Raw genomic sequence first — 12,561 nt, 5'->3', positions numbered from 1 at the left:
GATCACGTTTTGTGTAATGTTGATTGACCCGTCCCTGAAAACCACAAGCAAAACCTTTTGTGTAGAGAGGTTGGGCCTTGTTCACCTTCCCAAGGAGCACAGGTACTTGTATTTAACATTTATCTCGTTAGCTCAGTTGGCCCAGTTAGATCCGAGCAACTCACGCCTTTGAAATGCCACCACAAACCGTAGGTATGTACTAGGTATATATGTCAATTTCAACTTTTGCCAACAGGAAGCTCGAAGGCAAACGCGTTAAGATACAAGCTTCAGAAGAGTGACACAAAATGTTAATTACATGTAAAACTTGCGGCAATGATTTGTATAAGATGGTTATAAGAGAACATTGTGGCACAAGTGGCACTTTTAGGTCTAACACAAGTAAAATGATGTAGACGTTTGTTTGTTTATTGCACATCTTGATAAAAGAATAAAGGACTTATTGTTTGTTTTAACATATTCTGTGTTTCCATCCTTCAAGATGCATATGACTTTTTAATAGATCGAAGAAATTAATAATATTTTTTCTCATCGTTTTTTGCCTTATCGCATCAGTTTTAGGGGCTCCAAAAGTATTTTGGATGGAATAATGTTGAACTCAACTTTAACTGTTAGTACAAGTTGTTTGAATCAGCAAATAAAACGCGATCTGATGTTCCCATTCAGCTATTAGATTTACTACAACCTCTGTAATACAATTCATTGTATTATCTTCTGATTCATATTCTAAATGTGTCAATAAACTTTGATGATTTTTGAATTGATTTTATAGGCGAACCAAAACAGCCTCCACCTAACTTACCGTAAAGCCACACGCAGTGACTACGACGCCGTCATGAACATAGCGTCAGTAGTCACATTCCGGGACGGATTCGACTACCTGCCCGCCAAGTTTCACCAATGGGTGGACGACTCGGATGTCATAGTGTTAGTAGCGGAAACTAACGACAAAGTGGTACGTAACTGCCAATGTGAAATTCATCAAAACTTATTGATGTCGTTTAAGGATGTCCTAAGAAGTGTTTGAATATTATACCTCTGAACCAACAAGAAGCAATGTTGCCATGGCAGGTAGGCTTCTATGTCTCCATTATAACTGATGGCGGTGCTAATGTCTTGAGCAAAACCTTCCGGATGGCCACAGAATTGCAGGGGAAGAAGATGTGGTCCAAAATGCCAGCTGAACTTGGTACAACTCTGAGGCATGCACATCCGCAGCTGTGGCAACTCGAGGGGCATGCCCTTTCGGACTTCAAGCGTCCCTACCTTCCGAAAGTCTTTCCGAACAAGAAGGACATCTGTTTTATAGTAAGTATCCCTTTATGTATATTTACTCACACAAATACATCCATACAAATACACACAAACACACACACACACACACATACACATACACACACACACACACACACACACACACACTCACACACATACACACAGACAAAGGCATAGACAAACACGCAAATTAGCCAATGCACATAAGCAAATGCATCGCACTAGATGCGTATGGACACAATATTGCCTTTTTAAAATGTATAGTTAACCATCCTTTCTAATTCCAGGATGTCATGTACTTCCAAGGCATGTCTAACGAAGTCCTGGATAGTTTGGAAACCAAGGATGTTCTTCCACCTCCTCCACACCCGCCAGTAGTGCCCTACCAACCTTCCGACATGGCGCGGCTGGCAAGGCCAGAGTTCTCCCAGCAGGTCCTAGTTGACAATAATATTTTTGTAGATTGGGACCAGTATCAGCTCAGTGCCTCCAACTTACGTTTGTTCTCAGAGAGGAGAGTCATTATTCTTGTCGACACTAGCGAATCAACAGCTAAGAGTTTGAGTTTTGGTGGCAGTTATATGACACCAAGGGGAAGAGTGTATCACGTAGATGTACACTGTAGAGATGCAGCTTTGTGTCAGGCTCATATCAAACGCCATGTAGGCAGAGCTTGCCATAAGTACGAAGGGATGATCACGTTTTGTGTAATGTTGATTGACCCGTCCCTGAAAACCACAAGCAAAACCTTTTGTGTAGAGAGGTTGGGCCTTGTTCACCTTCCCAAGGAGCACAGGTACTTGTATTTAACATTTATCTCGTTAGCTCAGTTGGCCCAGTTAGATCCGAGCAACTCACGCCTTTGAAATGCCACCACAGACCGTAGGTATGTACTAGGTATATATGTCAATTTCAACTTTTGCCAACAGGAAGCTCGAAGGCAAACGCGTTAAGATACAAGCTTCAGAAGAGTGACACAAAATGTTAATTACATGTAAAACTTGCGGCAATGATTTGTATAAGATGGTTATAAGAGAACATTGTGGCACAAGTGGCACTTTTAGGTCTAACACAAGTAAAATGATGTAGACGTTTGTTTGTTTATTGCACATCTTGATAAAAGAATAAAGGACTTATTGTTTGTTTTAACATATTCTGTGTTTCCATCCTTCAAGATGCATATGACTTTTTAATAGATCGAAGAAATTAATAATATTTTTTCTCATCGTTTTTTGCCTTATCGCATCAGTTTTAGGGGCTCCAAAAGTATTTTGGATGGAATAATGTTGAACTCAACTTTAACTGTTAGTACAAGTTGTTTGAATCAGCAAATAAAACGCGATCTGATGTTCCCATTCAGCTATTAGATTTACTACAACCTCTGTAATACAATTCATTGTATTATCTTCTGATTCATATTCTAAATGTGTCAATAAACTTTGATGATTTTTGAATTGATTTTATAGGCGAACCAAAACAGCCTCCACCTAACTTACCGTAAAGCCACACGCAGTGACTACGACGCCGTCATGAACATAGCGTCAGTAGTCACATTCCGGGACGGATTCGACTACCTGCCCGCCAAGTTTCACCAATGGGTGGACGACTCGGATGTCATAGTGTTAGTAGCGGAAGCTAACGACAAAGTGGTACGTAACTGCCAATGTGAAATTCATCAAAACTTATTGATGTCGTTTAAGGATGTCCTAAGAAGTGTTTGAATATTATACCTCTGAACCAACAAGAAGCAATGTTGCCATGGCAGGTAGGCTTGTATGTCTCCATTATAACTGATGGCGGTGCTAAACTTGAGCAAAACCTTCCGGATGGCCACAGAATTGCAGGGGAAGAAGATGTGGTCCAAAATGCCAGCTGAACTTGGTACAACTCTGAGGCGTGCACATCCGCAGCTGTGGCAACTCGAGGGGCATGCCCTTTCGGACTTCAAGCGTCCCTACCTTCCAAAAGTCTTTCCGAACAGGAAGGACCTCTGTTTTATAGTAAGTATCCCTTTATGTATCTTTACTCACACAAATACATCCATACAAATACACACACACACACACACACACACACACACACACACACACACATACACACACACACAACACACACACACACACACACACACACACATACACACAGACAAAGGCATAGACAAACACGCAAATTAGCCAATGCACATAAGCAAATGCATCGCACTAGATGCGTATGGACACAATATTGCCTTTTTAAAATGTATAGTTAACCATCCTTTCTAATTCCAGGATGTCATGTACTTCCAAGGCATGTCTAACGAAGTCCTGGATAGTTTGGAAACCAAGGATGTTCTTCCACCTCCTCCATACCCACCAGTAGTGCCCTACCAACCTTCCGACATGGCGCGGCTGGCAAGGCCAGAGTTCTCCCAACAGGTCCTAGTTGACAATAATATTTTTGTAGATTGGGACCCGTATCAGCTCAGTGCCACGACCACAGGTACTTGTATCTCAAATATCGGAATCCAGAATCGGATCCTAGCAAATCACGCCTTTGAAAGACCACAAGACCGTAGACATGCCACACGCATGAGAGTGATTTCCCACACATTTAAGCTTTGTAATATAAACAACAACATTTGAGATGTATACAGTGCACATTTTACTTCATTTGGACAAGATACCATCAGGAAGGCGAACCCATGTGCTTCAGTGTGTCCAAAATATCAAACTAATGATGTTAAAATGGTTTGCAGGGGATAATTATTAAGTAACTTAATTAAGGTTAGGCAAAGGTTTGTACATCTCTTCCAATGTAGTAAAAATGTCTAGAAATCGTTAAAATATCCAGGAATAAACAACTAATGTTTCTTCAGACGGCATTCTGGTTCATTTTGCCTCTCATGTGAAGGGGACAGCCCACTAATTCCAGCCCTTATTGGAATATATAGAAAACATCTAAGAACTGAGCTGTCAAAAAGCACCCACTTTAACCCTTGGAACCCAATCGAACCTTATTTAACCCATTTTGACCTGGTTGGCAGGTTCTGAACCCAAAGATTTTCACAGAGGATGGCACTGCATGGAATATGGATTTACCAACTAATGATAAAAGCCAAATATGATAATGAATTTTCTTTACGCGACAAACGACACCGGTATATATTAGCTGTGTGTATCATCTGATAAATTCAACTTTTGGCGCAGTGGGCCCTGCATACAAAATGTACCTAAACCCAGGTGTCATTATAACTATTATAACTATTATAACTATTATAACTATTATAACTATTATAACTATTATAACTATTATAACTATTATAACTATTATAACTATTATAACTATTATAACTATTATAACTATTATAACTATTATAACTATTATAACTATTATAACTATTATAACTATTATAACTATTATAACTATTATAACTATTATAACTATTATAACTATTATAACTATTGTAACTATTATAACTATTAGAGCTATCATAACTATCAGAACTATTAGAACTATTACATGAGTACTAGTATGTACTAAGGGTAATTTAAACAAATAAAGGAATTCTGATTTGACATTTTTCGTTGGGTACTTCCTTCATTTTGACTGACTGGCTGATTGTCAATAGAGCCCAATATAAAAATACTTACTGTGAGCACGTCCTGTGATTACATGTTGGAATATAAAAATGTACCGAACAGGTTGCATTTGTTAAGTCGTATTTGTCTGGATAAAGGTTTCAATACAACTAAGTTGTGGCTATGAGCTGCAGTGCTTATAGTGAAATATCAATCATGTTTTTGTTATAGTGAAATATCAATTGAGAAACATTCAAAAGTATTGTTTACTTTAAAGTTGACAATGCTCTACGTATACTTTAATAAGATATAGCGTAATTATTCTAACTACCAAATGACACCCACACAGAATCATGTATACTCCCCAAACCAAACCAAAAAAATAGTATAATAGAAATTAGATTTAACTTTTTTCAGTGTAGTGTTCACTGATTGCTGAAGTACATTGTGCATGTTTTTACGTCACTTTTTTGGGTATTGTGTTTGCTATCAGAAATTAATGCTTATGCTTAACATTTAAGAACATAAGAAAGATCAATACAACAGTAACTCCTTTTGTAGCCCACTGTTTTTAATATCAAGCAACTGAAACGATTACGTGTTCATTTACGTGCTCGCCTACGAGCTGTTTAATGTTTGCAAATCGTGCAATCTGTGGCTGTTTGCTTTCATCTTTCCTTTTTAATTTCATTCAATCGATGTGAAACTGCTTTTTAATATGTAGCAACTAAAACGATTACGTGTTCATTTGATAAGTCTGCTTTACGTGAGCTGCTTCATGTTTGCAAATCGTACAATCTGTGGCTGTTTGCTTTTATCTTTTACAATTTCATTCGATGTGAAACTGCTTTGTGTCTCACGCTGTGCACAAACAAGTTATTGTTATTAAGCACCTGCCTGGTGTAGGACGTGTTTTTTCTGTCCAGAAACCTGACAAGTGGCACCATGAAGAGAGGGCAGCAGCAGTCCCAGACCGGGGATCCTGGAGGTAGCTTGTTTGTTTGTTTGCTTGCTTGCTTGCTTGTTTGTTTGTTTGTTTGTTTTCTAAACGCACAGCTTTCCTCAACACATCTATATACAACTATACCAACAAGTCATGGGTTCGAATCTCAGCTGTGCCGCTCACCCGACATGCATGTACGTCATGTGAGCGGCACAGTCAGCCGGGATTCGAACTCATGACCTCTTGGTCCGGCTGTGAAATGACTTATTTTTAAGATTGGGCTGTTAACAGTCCTGGTTATTTTTATTCAGCAAAAGACGTAGGATGGACATAATTTTTTTTCCACAGGTGCCACACCCATGCAGCAGCCTCAGACAGATTGGCGGTCCGTTGCACACGCCGCTGCGAACATACCGAACGCTCTGTACGTCTCTAGAGCAGGTAAAAAATAACTTTGTAGATTATTACGTTGCAAAACTCTCTGTTTTGCTTTGATGCTCCTTTTTACTAGGCGTACGGCGATCGCTGTGCGACCGTACAGTGACCAGGATTGGATTTGTGCGATCCATGATTTCAATATTAATGAATATGATGCAATGTGTTAAAAATTATTGCAAAAAGACAACAAAATATACTAGAAGAGGAAATCGAGTTTATCTATTAACTTAGTTGAGCGATCTACCAAATCTTTGGGAATTAGTCGGTCGGAGTAGAAATGAGATCTTAGAGCTAGCTATGTCTGTCCTTTCACAGTATTACCCTAATTTCATTTATTTCATTTCATTTATTTCGAAACCTTTTAGCCCTGCAGGGCTAGTCTTCCAAGGCTCAAATACATGGAATACAGGCACATCGTTACATATATACATAGGAAATAGTGCATAAGATACAGTGCAAACGTTTAAAAAGACAAAAATACATCAAACATCAAACATTTAAAGGAACGCATAAATGAATATTAACAATTTAAAAACTAGAGGTCGGCTTCATGTGACACTGTTTACTATGGCTTGCTTAAACTTGAGAAGGTTACTCAGTGTCTTGACATGATAAGGTAGGTCGTTCCACAACGATATAGCACGATACAGGAATGAGCGCTTCTTACTGTTCGTCTTAGGTTTGGGTAATCTAAAGTTGTACTGTGCAGCAGATCTGGTATTGTGAATGTGAGATACATGAACAGGCACAAGGGAGTTGTATATATACTGTGGTTCATGACTAGTGACAATCTTAAAGAACATGACCAGTGTGCTAGAGGAGAATCTCTCACTCACAGTCAGCCAACCAAGATCAATATGCATCTGCCTGGTAGGTGTCTCAGGAGCACATTTCAATTACAATCTACAAGCCCTATTCTGAACTACTTGCAGTTTGCGCATGTTAGAGACTGACATGCTAGCTAAAACTGGTGCGCAATACTGTACCACTGACAAAACCAGTGCACAAACAGCAACCTTACAAACTGCAATGACGCTAGCAGATCAGAGGTATGCGGCTTTTTTTGTTTTTAGTTACATCAGCATTAAATGTTTATTTAAAAGACGTAGTGGTGAGGGTAAACATAAATATTCCTCTCTTTACAGATGCCTACGATACGCCCCCGGACGGTAACAAGTGTTGGCGCCTGCGCAACAAATTATGGCAGATCACAGGCCTTGTGTTCGCTGTGGTGATCGTTATACTGTTGTCTTTTTTTGCAGGCAAGTTTCTTAGATTACATCAGGAAAATACACGCCTCGTTTCATTTACAATGTTTAGACAATCAGTTTCCAAACTTAAATTCTAATCTCATAATGTTTTTAACTTGCAGTATCTTGTACAGGTATATGTTGACTTAACCTGTATAAGAAGCCACTGATATTTTTTGTCCTATTGTCCTTTAATATAGTCAAAAACGCCAGTCAGTCTGTGGAAACGGCAAAGCAATTTGAGGAGATGAAAAAGCAGAACCAAAGGACCGAGCAGCGACTTGCCGAGCTGGAACGTTAGTAACTAACATTTTTTTGTAGTTGTACAATTCTGTGTATTTAAATCATGTAACTCTTTAATGCACACGTGTACATCCAACATATGTTTGTGATGTGTCAAACTGTATTCTCCATGATCTCTCGTAAGCTTATGATCAGGTGTTTTTCCAGAGACATGTGTTTCCTCCGGGCAGCCAGTGTTTGCCGTGCGTCTTGGCCCTACAGGAGGGAAGGGGCCCATTGGGACAGTTGGCCCTGTCTCTGCCGGGCCTCCTGGGCCACCTGGCCCACCAGGGGAGAAGGGAGCCAGTGGGCCAACTGGGCCTCGTGGAGAAAAGGGGGGCATAGGGCCAACTGGCCCCGGGTCTACTGGGCCTCCTGGTCCACCAGGAGCCATTGGCCCACCTGGCCCTGTGTCTGCCGGGCCACCTGGGCCTCCTGGGCTACCTGGCGCACCAGGAAAGAAGGGGACCATGGGACCAGTTGCCCCTGTGTCTGCTGGGCCTCCCGGGCCACCTGGCCCACCAGGAGAGAAGGGAGACATTGGGCCAACTGGGCCTCAAGGTCGGATGGGGCCCCCTGGGCCAAGCGGACGCTTGGGCCAAAAGGGAGAAACGGGGCCAATTGGGCCTCAAGGGCAGAAGAGGCCGCCTGGGTTCCAAGGGCCACCGGGACGCCCGGGACAAAAGGGTAAAACGGGGCCACATGGGCGGGTCAAGTCAACGCCACACTGCAAGTCTAAAGGAGGTGTGGAATCCTTTTTTCTTTGACTAAAACACCTTTAAAAGATATGACATTTGGCTGTTTTGATGATTCATCTTAGTTGGTAACTGTTGTCTTATTCTATGGTTGTATTTGTATGTACCAAATAGATGTCTTAGAAGATAATCACTTACAAACAAGTAACTGCATATCACAAACATACATTTAACCAAGAAGCTATGTACACCCAAACAGAAATTGTATTTAGCACGCATTCGGGCAAACCATGCCCGTGAGTTCCTTTCTTAATAAGCTCGAACTTCAAACTTAATTATGTTAGTGCTGGAAGAGGAGCCATCTGACCAACGCTTTTATTCTTCTTAAAGCTGTTCAAACACAATACATTTTCTCCAGATTGTCCAAAAGGTTATGAGAAGTTCCGTGATACCTGCTACAAGGCTTACCGCACTTTCAGCAGCTTCGGCGGAGCGAGCAAGATCTGTCGTCGAGATGGCGGCACCCTCGCCATGCCCAAAGACACTTGGATCGACGCTTTTCTGATTTCGCTGTATAGAGCCACTGGCTCTACTGGCGCATTCTGGTTCGGCCTCTCCGATCGGCGCAAGAAAGGGGTGTTTGAGTGGGTGGACGGCACTCCCCTTCGGGGGTACACCTCGTGGTCTTGGAGAGAACCAAGCGTCGTTTACGACAAGCAAAACTGCGCCAAGTACCGGAGGGCAAATGACAAGTGGTACGACGGACGGTGCAATTTTAAGGCCAACTTCATTTGCCAAGTCACCGCAGGTACCTGAAGCGAAGATCATTTCTACTAATCGAAAATGGAAACTTAACTGAAAAATGATATTATTCTTACAATGTTAACTAAGGGTTTCGAACTTGCCAATGTTTCAACCATTAGCGCCAGGAGTATCGAAGTCGTCAAAGGCTTTCCTTGGGGATGTTATTCCTACATGGTTAAAGGTTTCACATTTGCCGTTTTTCAGCCATTATTGCTACGAGTACTGAAGCAGTCAGGACATCCACATGTCATCTATGGCAATTTTTTGTTTTTTGTTACAGGGTGTAACTAGGAGATATGGCCGAGCGCTCACCGCAACTGTTCTCGGATGGTTCTCTGTAAAGCTGGACAACTTGAAGGTAGAATACTGAATTGAGTTGACTAAGGAACCAAACTAATAAAATTGGTGTCAACATTACCTAAACTGCGATCCAACAGATTATTTTGTAAAGATGGGCCATAGGTCGCCAAACGTTTGTTGAAATCACTGTACATGTTACTTTTTACTTTAACAACTACATAAATGTGATGAATAATCAAATGTACTGCCGGAATTTTCCTGTCAATTAGTTTCTACCATAGAAATGTTTGTTAGCATGACATGAACTTTAAAATTTGTAAATGTAAAAGTAAAATATCATTAACATTGTGTACAACTGTGGTACAAATTCATAAAATTTTGTAGGAGGTTTGACCTATTCTAAAAGTCAATTGATGGTTTAGATAGGGCAACATAGTCATAGGCTGCCCTAATAGCCATAGCGAGTGGAAAATGATTCTGCGTAAAATGCACTTCTTGTACATGTGCGTTTCTTATCCAACAATTCATTACAATTTATGTAATATACGGACTATTTACTTAAAGTAGGATGTAGCCCATGTAGTTATAGATGAAATTTAAAAAAAAATGTCTAAATTCATAACAAGCAACAATGTGGACATTCTTAGAATTGTAATGAGAGAGAATTGTAATGTAGAATGAATTGTTGTATACCGGAGTGACTAGTAAGTTTCATTTCTTTTAATTAAAAGCCACGTTTTTTGTAAGAAGAAGTATTTTAAAAAATCAACAGATCCTTAACTACTATAATTATCAATCTCACAATGATGTGCAGATGCAATATAATGGCACGAGAAAGTATGTACAAAAGGTAATTGGAACAAATAAAGGGATTCTCGACATTGGATGTTATTCGTTGGACAGTTCCTTCATTCTGACTGATTTCCGATAAAGTCCAACATAAATATAAACTTACTTTGTCACCACGTCTTGTGATTACATGTTGCAATGAAGAAATACTTAATAAGATGCACCGAACTTTCACCTCATGCAGCTCACGTAGAAAGCGGGCACTTTAGATACACCTGCAGCGTACAGGTTGTATTTCCTTAGTCGTATTTGTCAGAACGTTTCAATACACTCAGCCTGAGACTTGAAGCTATGAGCTACAGTGCTTATAATACTGTCTTCTGCTGTGGTTTTATAGCCTGAGTGTCAGCCTTGTTAGCTTTCGTCCTCTACCGTTGGCGGGGAGCGGATCTTGGGTAGCGGACGAAAGCTAACAAGGCTGACACTCAGGCTAGTGGTTTTAGTAAAATATGAATTCAACAAAACATTCAGAAGCCATGTTTACTTGTAAGAAGACAATATTCATTCTACGTATACTTTGATAGGTTGATAAACTATTCTAATTTCCAAAATGACACCCATACACAATCAGGTATGAAACTATATAAAGTATAATATAATATAAATTAGATTTAACTTTTTCAGTGTAGTGTTAACTGAGTACTAGTACTTGTTTTTTTACACTACTTTTGTAGATATTGTGTTTACTACACAATCAAATGCTTATGCTTTTCAAACATTTAAGAAACAAAAATGAAATATTTTTTCAGACGCAAAGAGAGATCGATACAACAGTAGCTCCTTGTGTAGCCGACTGTTTTTAATATCAAGAAACTGAAACGATTACGTGTTCAATTGATAAGTCTCGCCTACGAGATGTTTCATGTCTGCAAATCGTGCAATCTGTGGCTGTTTCCTTTTATCTTTCATTTTTAATTTCATTCAATCGATGTGAAACTGCTTTTTAATATGTAGCAACTAAAACGATTACGTGTTCATTTGATAAGTCTCGCCTACGCGAGCTGTTTCATGTTTGCAAATCGTACAATCTGTGGCTGTTTGCTTTTATCTTCCATTTTTAATTTCATTCAGTCGATGTGAAACTGCTTTGAGTCTCACGCTGTGCACAAACAAGTTATTGTTATTTAGCACCTGCCTGGTGTAGGGCGTGTTTTTGTTGTCCAGAACCCTGACAAGAGGCACCATGTCGGGAGCAGCATGGTGACACATTCAAGAATGCTTAACATTTAAGAAAAAAAAAATTTTTTTCAGATGCAAAGAGAGATTAATACAGCAGTGACTCCTTTTGTAGCCGACTGTTCTCAATATCAAGCAACTGAAATGATTACGTGTTCATTTGATAAGTCTCGCCTACGAGCTGTTTCATGTTTGCAAATCGTACAATCTGTGGCTGTTTGCTTTTATCTTTCCTTTTTAATTTCATTCAATCGATGTGAAACTGCTTTTTAATATGTAGCAACTAAACCGATTACGTGTTTATTTGATGTCTGCTCTACGCGAGCTGCTTCATGTTTGCAAATCGTACAATCTGTGGCTGTTTGCTTTTATCTTCCACTTTTAATTTCATTCAGTCGATGTGAAACTGCTTTGTGTCTCACGCTGTGCACAAACAAGTTATTGTTATTTAGCACCTGCCTGGTGTAGGGCGTGTTTTTGTTGTCCAGAAACCTGACAAGAGGCACCATGGAAGGAGGGGAGCAGGAGACCCAGACTGGTGACACATGCTTAACATTCAAGAAAAAAATATTTTTTTCAGATGTAAAGAGAGATTAATACAACATGTAGCAGTAAGGCCATGTTGATTTGATTATATGGATGACATCCTCCGGGAACCCCAAAATTGATGCGCGCGTGCGAATAAAAAAAAGTTTTACAAAAAAAAAAGTTGTTTTCATTATGAAATCTACGTGGTTGAACAAATGGGACAGAATATGGTTTGGCGAATAATCTAGTCTTCAAGTTCATTTCTTTACAATTTCGTCTTTTTTCGTTTGATTTTGGCGTTCTACGACATTGGTATGGTTGTTTTGTAACTTACGGTATATTTTTGCTCATTTTGCAACTGTTTTGTACGATTTACAGTATGGTTGAAAACTTTTTTTTTAAACGGCCGAAAATTCCAACGCGCGCGGATGTCATTCATATAATCAAATCAACATGGCCTAAAT

The sequence above is a fragment of the Branchiostoma belcheri genome, unplaced genomic scaffold, assembly GCF_001625305.1.
Source record: "Branchiostoma belcheri isolate BF01 breed outbred unplaced genomic scaffold, Haploidv18h27 scaffold413, whole genome shotgun sequence".
In the NCBI taxonomy this organism is placed as follows: Eukaryota; Metazoa; Chordata; class Leptocardii; order Amphioxiformes; family Branchiostomatidae; genus Branchiostoma; species Branchiostoma belcheri.
Note: the sequence above shows the minus strand (reverse complement) of the source record.